Genomic DNA, 12,651 nt, shown 5'->3' on the forward strand with positions numbered 1-12,651 from the left:
TGAAAGCTAGAAGGAGGCAGAGTTTCACAAAATCAAGAAAAGCATTCTAACAAAGCTGTCCAAACATTGAAGAGGCTGCCTCAGAAACAGTGGGTTCCTCATCACAAGTCCCTGGTCTGGAAGGAATGTTGCTATGGTTGTTGTTATGTTGGAGAGGGAATTCTAGCTTTAGGTTGATGACTGAGATGAGAAAAAGTCCTTCTAGCCTGAGATTTTGATTTCATTTGAGACACGCTATCAAAACTAGGCTTTCTACTGACACCTAGAGGCTTACTTATAAATATTATTACAAATCTGAGCCCGAGGAAAGCTCTATTCCTTCTTAGTTCAAATTTTCAACTTCATTTGGGCCTATAGGCTCTCCCCATCTCCAGATATTCCCAGGGGAGGAGTCTCAGAAAAAACTAAGTATTATGATGTTGCAATAGCACCATATCTTGACACAGCTACAGGACCAGGACAGAAACACAGCCAGAGGAAGGTCCTTGTCCTTCCCAGCCTCAAGGAGAAGGAAACAGGTCATATACATGACAAAATAAGTTACCACGTGAGGTGGACTCACCCAAACAGCTAATGTGGGTGATCAGTGCCATGAAAATTGAGTAAATAAAAAGATGGGGTGGAAGGGCTTTCAGGGAGGGTTTGAAACTAGAGCTGGTTCTAATGGAGAAATAACTCAGGAAGGTAAGGCAGGGTAGGAACAGATGGCAGTGAGTGTAGCTCAAGAGCCTGGGCTTTGGGGTCCAACCGAACTTTGTTAAATTCTTGCTTCTCCAGGACTTCCCTGGTGGTCCAGTGGTTACGACTTCGCCTTCTAATGTAGGGGGTGCAGGTTCGACCCCTGGTCGGGGAGCTAAGATCCCACATACCTCACAGCCAAAAAACCAAACATAAAACAGAAGCAATTATGTAACAAATTCCATAAAGACTTTAAAAATGGTCCACATCAAAAAATCTTAAAAAAAAAAATTCTTGCTTCTCCTCATTAGCCAGTATTGCAACTAGTCTCTTAGAGTCTCTGACATCAGATTCCTCCTCTAACGATGGGGATACTCGTGCTTTCCCTGAAAGCTTGATGTATGGATTAGAGGTAACACATGTAATTTGGTTTGCTCAGTTTGGGCACATAATAAGCACCCCAATGGCAGCTTGTACTGCTGTGGATTTGACACAGGGATGGACCTGGTATGTTCGGGGAATATAACATGAGACAATTTGACCGGGACAGTTTGTGTAGAAGCATAAGAAGTGAGCCTGAGGCACGTTATGTGCTAGACAGAACCCAGGACTAGGAGTCAGGGGACCTCAGTTTGAGTTCTTGATCTCATTTCACCAGACAAGTCACTCTCACTTTCTCTGAGCCTCTCTTTCCCATCTGTAAAGTGAGATATTAGTCTAGAGAAGTATTTATCTCCCTAGCTACATATTAGAATCATCTAGAAAGCTTATAAAAATTCCAATGACCATGCTGTACCCCAGACCAGCTAAGTCAGAACTTCTGGGGCTGGGACTCCAGACAGCAGACTTTAAAAAAAGAAAAAACAACAGCTTTATTGAAGTATAATTGATATACCAAAAAAAGTACATATTTGATGTATTCAATTTGATGAGTTTGGACATATGCACACACCATGATATCACCACCAGAATAAAGGTAATAAACATGTCCATGACCTCCAAAAGTTTCCTTGTGTCCCATTATTTTGTGTGTGTGTGGTAAGAATGCTTAACATGAGATCTACCCTCTTAACATTTTAAAATGCGCAACACTGTGCTGTTAACTGTGGGTACTATGTTGTACAATAGGTCACTAGAATTTATTCATCTAGCATAACTGAAACTTTTACTCATTGAACAACTCCTCATTTTCCCCTTCTCCCAGCCCCTGGCAACCACCATTCTATTCACTGCTTCTATGAGTTTGACTATTCTAGATACCTCATATAAGGGGAATCGTACAGTATTTGTCCTTATAACGCTGGTTTATTTCACTTAGAATAATGTCCTCCAGGTTCATCCACGTTGTCATAAATGGTAGGCTTTCCATCTTTTTTAACGCTGAATAATACTCCATTCTATGTATACACCACATTTTCATTGTCCATTCACCTGTTGATGAACATATAGGTTGTTTTCATATCTTGGCTACTGTGAATAATGCTTCAACGAATATGAGAGTGCTAACATCTCCTCGACATCTTGATTTTAATTCTTCTGGATATATACCCAGAAGTGGAATTGCTGGATAATATGGTAGTTTTATTTTTAATTTTTTGAGGAATCTCCAAACTATTTTCCATAGTAGCTGAATCATTTAAATTCCCAGCAACAGTGTACAAGGGTTTCGGTTTCTCCACATCCTCACAAACACTAATCTTTTGGGTTTTTGTTTTCTTTTTTTAAGTTTTTGGCCATACTATGTGGCATGTGGAATCTTAGTTCCCCAACCAGGGATCAAACCCGCATCCCCTGCATTGGAAGTGCAGAGTCTCAACCACTGGACGGCCAGGGAAGTCCCATAATCTTTTGTTTGTTTTTCAATAGCCATCTTAACAAGTGTGAGGTGGTATCTTATTGTGGTTTTGATTTGCATTTCCCTGATGGTTAGTGATGCTGAGCAGCTTTTCATATACCTGGTGGCCATATATATATCTTCTTTGGACAAATATATTTTTTAAGTCTTGTCCCATTTTTCAATCAGGTTATTTGTTTTTCTGCTACCAAGTTGTAGGAGTTTCTTGTGCATTTGGGATATAACCCCTTATCAGATAAATGGCTTGCAAATATTTTCACATTCCATAGATTGCCTTTTCACTCTTGTGATTGTTCCCTTTACCTTAAAGAAGTTTTTAAATTTGATGCAGTCCCTACTTTCTCACCCCATGCACAAAAATAATTCAAAACGGATTAAAGACATAAATGTAAGACCCGAAACCATAAAACTTCTAGAAGAAAACATAGGAGGTATGCTCTGTGACATCAGTCTTAGTAATATCTTTTTGGATATGTCTCTTCAGGTAAGGGAAACAAAAAATAAACAAATGTGAATACATCAAACTGAAAAGCTTTTGCGCAACAAAGGAAACTATAAACAAAACAAAAAGCAGCCTGCTGAATGGGAGAAGATATTTGCAAATGATTTATCTGATAAGAGGTTAATATCCAAAATATGCAAAAAAGTCATACAACTCAATATCTAAAAAACAAACAACCTGCTTAAAAAATGGGCGGAGAACTTGAATAGGAATTTTTCCAAAGAAGACATAAAGATGGCCAACAGGCACATTAAAACATCACAAATCATCAGGGAATTGCAAATCAAAACCACAATAAAATATCACCTCACACCTGTCAGAATGGCAAAATCTGTTATCAAAAAGACAACAAATAACAAGTGTTGGTGAGGATGTAGAGAAAAGGGAACACTTGTGCACTGTTGATGGGAATGTAAATTGGTACAGCCTCTACGGGAAACATTATGGAGTTCCTCAAAATATTAAAAATAGAAGTACCATATAATCCAGCAATTCCACTTCTGGGTGTATATCTGAAGAAAATGAAAACACTAATCTGAAAAGATATATGCTCCCATATGTTCATTGCAGCATTATTTACAATAGCCAAGATATGGAAGAAAACCTAAGTGCCCATCAGTAGATGAATGGATAAAGATACAATGGAATATTACTCAGCCATAAAAAAGAATGAAATCTTACCATCTGTGACAACATGGATGGACCTAGAGGCTAAGTGAAATAAGTCAGAGAAAGACAAATATTGGACTTCCCTTGTGGCGCAGTGGTTAAGAATCCGCCTGCCAATGCAGTGGACATGGGTTCAATCCCTGGTCCAGGAAGATCTGACATGCCGCAGAGCAACTAAGCCCGTGTGCCACAACTACTAAGCCTGCACTCTAGAGCCCACAAGCCACAGCTACTGAGACTGTGTGCTGCAATTACTGAAGCCCGCGTGCCTAGAGCCCATGTTCCGCAACGAGAAGTGACCACATGAGAAGCCCACGCACCGCAACAAAGAGTAGCTCCCGCTCGCTGCAACTAGAGAAAGCCCACGTGCAGCAACAAAGACCCAATGCAGCCAAAAATAATTTTTTTTAATTAAAAAAAAAGAAAGACAAACACTCTATGATTTCACTTATATGTGGAATCTAAAAAACAAAACAAATAAACAAACAGAACAAAACAGAAACATACTAATCGATACAGAGGACGAACAGGTGGTTGCCAGAGGGAAGAGGGGAGGGAGAGGACAGAAATAGGTGAGGGAGATTAAGAGGTACAGCTTCCAGTTACAAAATAAATTAGTCAGAGGTATGAAATGTAAAGCCTGGGGAGTATAGTCAATAATTATGTAATATCCTTGAATGGTGACAGATCATAACTAGACTCCTTGGTGATAGTTTTAAAATGGAGAGAGGGAGTTCCCTGGTGGTGCAGTGGTTAAGAATCTGCCTGCCAATGTAGGGGACAAGGGTTCAATCCCTGGTCCAGGAAGATCCCACATGTCACAGGGCAACTAAGCCTGTGCACCTCAACTACTGAGTCTGTGCTCTAGAGCCTGCGAGCCACGACTACTGAAGCCTGCATGCCCTAGAGCCCATGTGCTGCAACTACTGAAGCCCACGTGCCTAGAACCCCTGCTCCACAACAAGAGAAGCCACCGCAATAATAAGGTCGCACACTGCAACGAAGAGTAGCCCCTGCTCGCTGCATCTAAAGAAAGCCTGCACGTAGCAACGAAGACCCAATGCAGGCAATAAGTAAGTAAGTAAATAAATTAATTAATTAAGTAATTAATTAAATTGATAGAAATATTGAATCACTATATTGTATGCCAGGAACTAACATAGTGTTGTAGTTCAATTATACTTCAAAAAAAACCAAATAAACTTATAGAAAAAGAGATCAGATTTGTGGTAACCAGAAGTGGGGGTTGGGGAGAGGGGACTTGGATGAAGGTAGTCAAAAGGACCAAACTTCCAGTTATAAGATAAATACGTACTAGGGATGTAATGTACAACATGATAAATATAATTAACACTGCTGTATGTTATGTATGAAAGTTGCTAAGAGAGTAAATACTAAGAGTTCTCATCACAAAGAAAAAATATTTTTCTCTTTTTCTTTTATTTTGTATCTATATGAGATGATGGATGTTCACTAAACTCACTGTGGTAATCATTTCATGATGTATGTAAATCATATCATTATGCTGTACACCTTAAACTTATACAGTGCTGTAAGTCCATTATATCTCAATAAAACAGGAAGAAAATAAAAAGAAATTGAAGATGACAAACAAATGGAAAGGTATATTGTGCTCACAGATTGGAAGAATTAATATTGTTAAAATTGCCATACTCCCCCAAACAATCCACAGAATCAATGCAATCCATAACAAAATACCAATAACATTTTTCACAGAACTAGAACAAATAGTTCTAAAATTTGTATGGAAACAAAAAAGACTATAAATAGCTAAAACAATCTTGAGAAAGAAGAACAAAGCTGGAGGTATCACACATCCTGATTTCAAACTATACTACAAAGCTACAGTAATCAAAACAGTATGGTACTGGCACAAAAACACCTAGACAATAGAACAGAAGAGAGAGCCCAGAAGTAAACCCACACTTATATGGGCAATTGATCTACAACAAAGGAGGCAAGAATATACAATGGGGAAAAGACAGCCTCTTCAATAAATGGTATTCAGAAAACAGCTATCTGCAAAAGAATTAAATTGTGCTACTTTCTCACACCATATACGAAAATAAACTCAAAATGGATTAGAAACCGAAAATGTTAAGAGCTGAAGCCATAAAACTCCTAGAAGAAAACAGGCAGTATGATCTTTGATATCGATCTTAGAAATATTTTTTTAGATATGCCTCCTCATGGAAGGGAAATAAGAGAAAAAATTAATAAATAGGACTACATTAAAATCTTTTCACAGCAAAGGAAACTATCAGTAAAACCAAAGGCAGACTACTGAATAGAAGAAGATATTTGCAAATGATACACCTGATAAGTGGTTAATATCCAAAATATACAAATAACTCATATAACTCAACATCAAAAACAAAAAACAAAAAAGCCTGGGCTTCCCTGGTGGTGCAGTGGTTGAAAGTCCGCCTGCCAATGCAGGGTACACGGGTTCGTGCCTCAGTCCGGGAAGATCCCACATGCCGTGGAGCGGCTGGGCCCATGAGCCATGGCTGCTGAGCCTGCACATCCAGAGCCTGTGCTCCGCAACGGGAGAGGCCACAACAGTGAGAGGACCGCGTACCAAAAACAAAAAAAACAAAAAAAAACCTGATTTTAAAAATGGGTAGAGGACCTGAACAGACATATTGCCAAAGAAGACATACAAATGGCCAACAGGTAAAACGATACTCAACATCACAAATCATCAGGGAAATGCAAACCAAAACCACAGTGAGAGACTTCCCTGGTGGTCCAGTGGTAAAGAATCCGCCTTACAATGTAGGGGACGCAGGTTCGATCCCTGGTCAGGGTCCCACATGCTGCAGAGCAACTAAGCCCAAGCGCCACAACTACTGAGCTCGCAAGCCTCAACTAGAGAGCCTGCATGCCACAAACTACAGAGCCCATGCACCCAGGAGCCTGTGCTCCACAACTAGAGAGAAGCCTGCATGCTGCAAAGAAGAGCCTGCGCACCGCAGTGAAAAGATCCCTCATGCCTCAACAAAGATCCTAACTGCTATAACTAAGACCCAACGCAGTCAAAAATAATTAAAAAGAAAGAAAACACACACAATGAAATATCACCTCACACCTGTCAGAATGGCAATATCTGTTATCAAAGAGACAACAAATAAGTGTTAGTGAGGATGTGAAGAAAAGGGAACCCTGTGCACTGCTGGTGGGAATGTAAACTGGTGTACCCACTACGTAAAACAGTATGGAGGTTCCTCAAAAAATTGAAAATAGAACTATGATACCATCCAGCAATCCCATTTCTGGGTATTTATCCAAAGAATATGAAAACACTAATTTGAAAAGATATATGTACTCGTATGTTCATTGCTGCACTATTTACAAAAGCCAAGTATGAAAGCAAACTGAGTGCCTGATGATGGATGAATGAATAAAGAAGATGTGGAATATATATACAATGGGATACTACTCAGCCATTAAAAAGAGAAATCTTACCATATGGGACAACTTGGATGGATCTAGAGGGTATTATGCTAAGTGAAATAAGTCAGAAAAAGACAAATACTGTATGATTTTATTTGTATGTGGAATCTAAAAACCGAAACATAACAAAACAGAAACAGACTCATAGATACAAAGAAACAGGCAGTTGCCAGAGGGGAGGGAGGTAGGGAGATGTGTGAAAGACGTGAAGGAGATTAAGAGGTACAAACTTCCAGTTACAAAAAGAATGAGTCACAGGGATGAAATGTACAGTGCAGGGGGCGGGGGGGGGGGGATATGATTGATAATTATGTGATATCTTTGTATGGTGAGAGATTGTAACCACACTTATTGTGGTGATCATTTTGTAATGTATAGAAATAGCAAATCACTACATGTGTGCCAGGAACTAACATAGTGGTGTAGGTCAATTATACTTCAAAAGCAAACAAACAAACTCTTAGAAAAAGAGATCAGATTTGTGGTTACCAGAGGTGGGGATGTGAGGAGGGGGAACTAGATGAAAGTGGTCAAAAGGTACAAGCTTCCAGTTATAAGATAATTACTAGATATGTAATGTACAACACGATTAATATAATGAACACTGCTGTATATTATGTATGAAAGTTGTTAAGAGAGTAAATCCTAAGACTTGTTGTAACCAAGCAGGACCCTATGGAGCCTTGCTGGGGGCAGAGCCCTCCCCCATATCCTCTGCTTTAGCTCCTCTCAGAAGTACCTAGATAACAGTATCTGATGCATGTTTCCTGAGTTGTTTCACAGATGTGAAAACCCCCCACCAAATGGAAGGTGTCAACTACTTGATGACCATGAGCACATAGCCCTCAGGCCTAAGGATTGGTAATGTTAACCCCTGTGCCACCACCCTGTTACCTCACCATCACCCAATCAGAATTGTGCAGGAGCTGATCACATACTCTAGGACACCCTTCCCTCACCTTGCCCTTCAAAATGCTTTGCTGAAACCCTTCAGGGCATTTGGGGTTTTTTGAACTCAAGCTACCTGTCCTCCTTGTATTGGCACCTTTACAATAAAGCTGCACTTTCCTTCACCACAACCCGGTGTCAATAGATTGGAGATTGGCTTTACTGCACATGGGTGAGCAGACCTGAGTTTGGCTCCATAACATTCTCATCATAAGGGAAAAAACCTTTTTTTTCTTTTATTTTGTATTCCTATGAGATGATGGATGCTCACTAAATTTATTGTGGCAATCATTTCATGATGTATGGAAGTCAAATCATTATGCTTGTACACCTTAAACTTATACAGTGCTATATGTCAATTATATCCCAATAAAACTAGAAGAAAAAATATTTTTAAAAATTATGTGCAATCATAGATAAATGTATTATAGCCATTAGCTATGACTGTATTAGGGTAATGCTAGTTCTGCAATAGGTAGGTAGATAGCTAGCTAGATAGCGAGATAGACAGATATTATATAATGCCTACTATTTATTGAGTGGTAAGTGTCAGGCACTTTACCAAGAGCTCTTTATGTGCTATTTAATATTCACAATGAACTTAAGAGGTAGGGAATTTACCGATGAAGAATTGCACAATACCATGTAGCTAAAGGTGGGAGATAACATTTTAACACAGATCTCTCTGACGACCCAGTGGAAACTTGACCACTACATTCTACCATGTCGCATAACCCCACACATCATTGGAAATGGTTTCTTTTATCCTGCTCACTTGGAGGCAAATGTCAAGATCCCAATGCCTATCGACGGATGTATTTCTGGGAACTTAGGAACTTTTAGACTATTTCTCAACAAGTATTTTTGGTTAAGATAGGTCAGTTTCTAAATATCATCTATAAGTGATATATTACTTTTTATTCAATATTTTTATACTGAAACAGTTGGCCACAGGAGCAGGAGAGGCCCCCAAACCAACGAGTAAGACGCTGACACCTTGTGGCCTTTTTTATAAGGCCAGGTGTGCAGTCCAACACTGAGGATTGATTGCCCAGGACAAAATTCTAACCATGCCGGCCACTTTGCCATCCTTCTGTTGTCTTCCTACCTGTAACATCATTTTGTTTCTCCAAATATAATATTAGGAATGAATCAACACAGCAACATAAGAAAATAATAAGAACTGAAGACAAAATAATAAAGTTATCCTCTCCTACTATTTACTAGTAGCATATCACCTTTATCAAGTTACTCAACTTTTCTGGGCTTGAAATTTTGTTATCTGCAAGATGGGGACAATAACACTCATCTTGTAGTACTGCTTTAAAACAAAATTAAAATATAAATGTAAAGATCCTGGCAAATTGTGGCCATGTGACAAATATTAGTTCCTTACTCCCTCCCCCTCTTTCCTAATCCTTCTTCCTTTCCTTGATTTCTAAACTCTTCCCACTTAAGATATCCTAGTCTTCTGTTTTCTATTCACTTTCCTAAGTATTTTCTCCATTGTTCTTTCTGTTTCTGACTCCACCCTATCCCCTCCCCCATCACGCACACAGAACAGTGTCCATTAGTTAACCCTTACTTGGGTAAGGTCCGGCTCGGTAAGCCTCTCTATATTATCCAGCTAATCATCCCAAAACATCCCCCACTGGATTTCACTGAGCAGTTTTCCCATTACTAACAGCATTTTATGATCCTGAGTCTGGTACCCTCAGATTCTGCTTGTCCCTTACCTCTGTCTGACTCTTTCAATCCAACCCTGGGAGACCTGACACACACACCTCAACTCCCTCCTGACCTCACTCAGGCCACGCTTCCTCTCTCATTACTCACTCTGCTCTGCTCACTGGCCTCCTTCCATTTGCTGCTCCATTTGGCTGAAAGGCTGTCCTGGACATTCACACATGGTTTAATCCCCCACTTCTATAAATTCCTGCTCAAATATGACCTTATCAGAGACAACTTCCTTGACATTCTGTGTAACTATATAAAATAGCACAAACACACAAAACCCCAGTTTCCATCCCCTTTACCCTACTTAGTTTTATAGTACCTCTTACCACCCGTAATATAGTTGCTGCACTAGAGCAAAGGTAAATGAGTTGGTAGCTCCTTAAAGCGTTCTTCTGTGGGAGGCCAAGGTTCACTTTGTGGGGCATTGGGTCCTCAGTAGTGGATTATTCCTGGAAACATTAATTATTACATATGTTAGCTGATGATAACACATGTAAGATAAAGCTATAGAAACTCACTTTTCATTCTTGCTGCTGCCACTCCTAAGCACTTAGTCTACCTTCCCCTCCATATATCTTGGAATGTCTGCTTCTTCAGACATTCCAAGATATGAATTTATCTTGGCATTTATCATTTAGGGCGGGAATTCTAAACCCAGAATTCATGAAAGGGCTTCAAAGGATCCATGAACAACTTGAAATTATTGGTTAAGTTTTGGGGATATATTTGTTTTCTGGGGCAAGATTGACAAGATTCAAGGGGTCTATGACTCCCTCAAAATAAAGATTAAAAATCATAGTCTTAGGAATGACAGCACAATATTCCCCTAACTTAATATGCATAATATTTAATCATTCTGTAGTATTATCCTCTCTTTCTCAATAGCCAAACACCAAGAGTAATGGGATAGTATCTACTCATTGCTAGCAGACTGGCTGGCACCTAACTGATTCTCAATAAATACTTATTGAATGAATGAAGACTCCATGGTGGTAAGAGCCTATTAATTAGTCATTCTGTCCATAATCTTCATTGAGCAAGACTTGTTCTGGGGTAGGGGGTGTCTTGATAGATCCAGTTAGATTATTCACCATCTACAGATAAGGGAAGAATTAATCCTACTGAAAAACACAAATCTCACTTTTAACAGGGAAGAGCCAGTCACAATGCACACTGTAAGAGAAGTTGATTGAAGATAAAATAGCTAGTTGAACCTCAGAAAGGGAACAGTGAATGGGAAGTCAGGTGGAGTGAAATTCAGAAGAGGTAGCTCCCATAACCAGAACTCAAAGAGTTTATAATCCTGGCAAGAATCAGGCTTGTCCAGTTAAATCCAATACTAGAAATTTAGGCATATGTTCAAACCACCTGTCCCATCATTAGAGACAAAAGGAAGTTGAAAAACCAGTTGGTTGAGGTTTATATTTCTAATAGATTAAGTATAATAAAAGGGATTTCTGGTATCTGTGTATTATGTTAGTTTTTAAGCTTTATATAAAAAAAATACACTCTTTGACTCAGGTCATTAAGTTGCATTTACTGTGTGTGTGTGTATTTTATAGATTTTTGCATTTTATGTTGAACAGATTTTAAAGAGATTTATAGATAGCAATAAGTACCCTTATTTTGTAGACCCCCTGTTTTTCAGGCAACAGCATCCTTCACAGTAAATAAAGGGCTGCAACAACAGCTACAAAACAGTGGTTCTTTGGCTCTGCTTCCATTCATTCTGCAGGAAAGCCAAACTTCCTTATTTTCTCTCAAATTGTTCTGTGAAGCCCCAAGTTCACCTGCAGAGCTCCTGTCTTCACCATTTTTTTTCCAGCTTGCTCTAGTTCTTGCTCTCTGCAGAAACCCCACTGTTTCTATTCAGGCTCAAAGGGCGGATGGACCTCTGGTACCTGCCCACATGTGCCTGCCCCAAGGCTATTAAGGTCCTACTTGAGGCCTTTTCTTTCTAAACCGTTGCTGAGGACTTCACCTTCTCTTAACATTGCCAAAACCACCAGCACCAACTCCAAGCTCTGCTGAAACTTCCTGGTGTTCCAATACCACTTAAAAAAATTAAGAGCAACTTCTATTTTGTGTGTATGATATATTATTTATTAATTTTAATAAACTTTTTACTTAAAACACAGACTTTAAAAAACAAAAAAAGTTACAGAAAAATTACAAATACAGTACAGAGAGTTCCTGTATACCCTATACCCAATTTTCTCTATTATTAACATCTTACATTAATATGGAACATTTGTCATAATTAATGAACCAATATTAATGTTATTATTAGCTAAATCCATATTTTACTCATATTTCATTAATTTTTACCTGATGTCCTTTAGCTGTCCCAGGATCCCTTCCAAGATACATTACATTTAGTCATCATATCTCCTTAGGCTCCTCTTGGCTATGACAGTTTCTCAGACTCCCCTTCTTTTTTACGACCTTGACAGTTTTGAGGAATACTGGTCAAGTATTTTGCAGAATATCCCTCAACTGGAATTTGCCTTATGTTTTTCTCATGATTAGATTGGGGTTACATGTTTTGGGAAGGAAGCCACAGAAGTAAAGTACCATTCTCATTACCTCATATCAACGGTACATACTATCAACATGACATCACTGTTGAGGTTAACCTTGATCATCTGGCTGAGGTAGTGTTTGTCAGGTTTCTCCACTGCAAAGTTACTCTTTTCGGTCTTCCCCTCTCCCCCTCTTCCAGACTAGCCTCTTTGAAAGGAAGTCAATATGCACAACCCATACTTAACCAGTGAGGAGCTATGCC

The 12,651-nt window shown here is 39.2% G+C and overlaps 1 long non-coding RNA gene across 5 annotated transcripts in view; it reads right to left on the reverse strand.

Moving 5' to 3' along the window:
- Positions 1-12,651, reverse strand: part of LOC115841746 (uncharacterized) — a 96,192-nt gene that overhangs the window by 71,963 nt on the left and 11,578 nt on the right. For 4 of the 5 annotated variants that reach the window (XR_009564923.1, XR_009564924.1, XR_009564921.1 and 1 more), the window contains one exon: positions 10,186-10,315. This is a non-coding gene — a long non-coding RNA (uncharacterized lncRNA). The remainder of the gene's footprint in view (positions 1-10,185; positions 10,316-12,651) is intronic. The other variant, XR_009564922.1, reaches the window with a different exon arrangement.

This window comes from Globicephala melas, chromosome 8 (genome assembly GCF_963455315.2).
Source record: "Globicephala melas chromosome 8, mGloMel1.2, whole genome shotgun sequence".
In the NCBI taxonomy this organism is placed as follows: Eukaryota; Metazoa; Chordata; class Mammalia; order Artiodactyla; family Delphinidae; genus Globicephala; species Globicephala melas.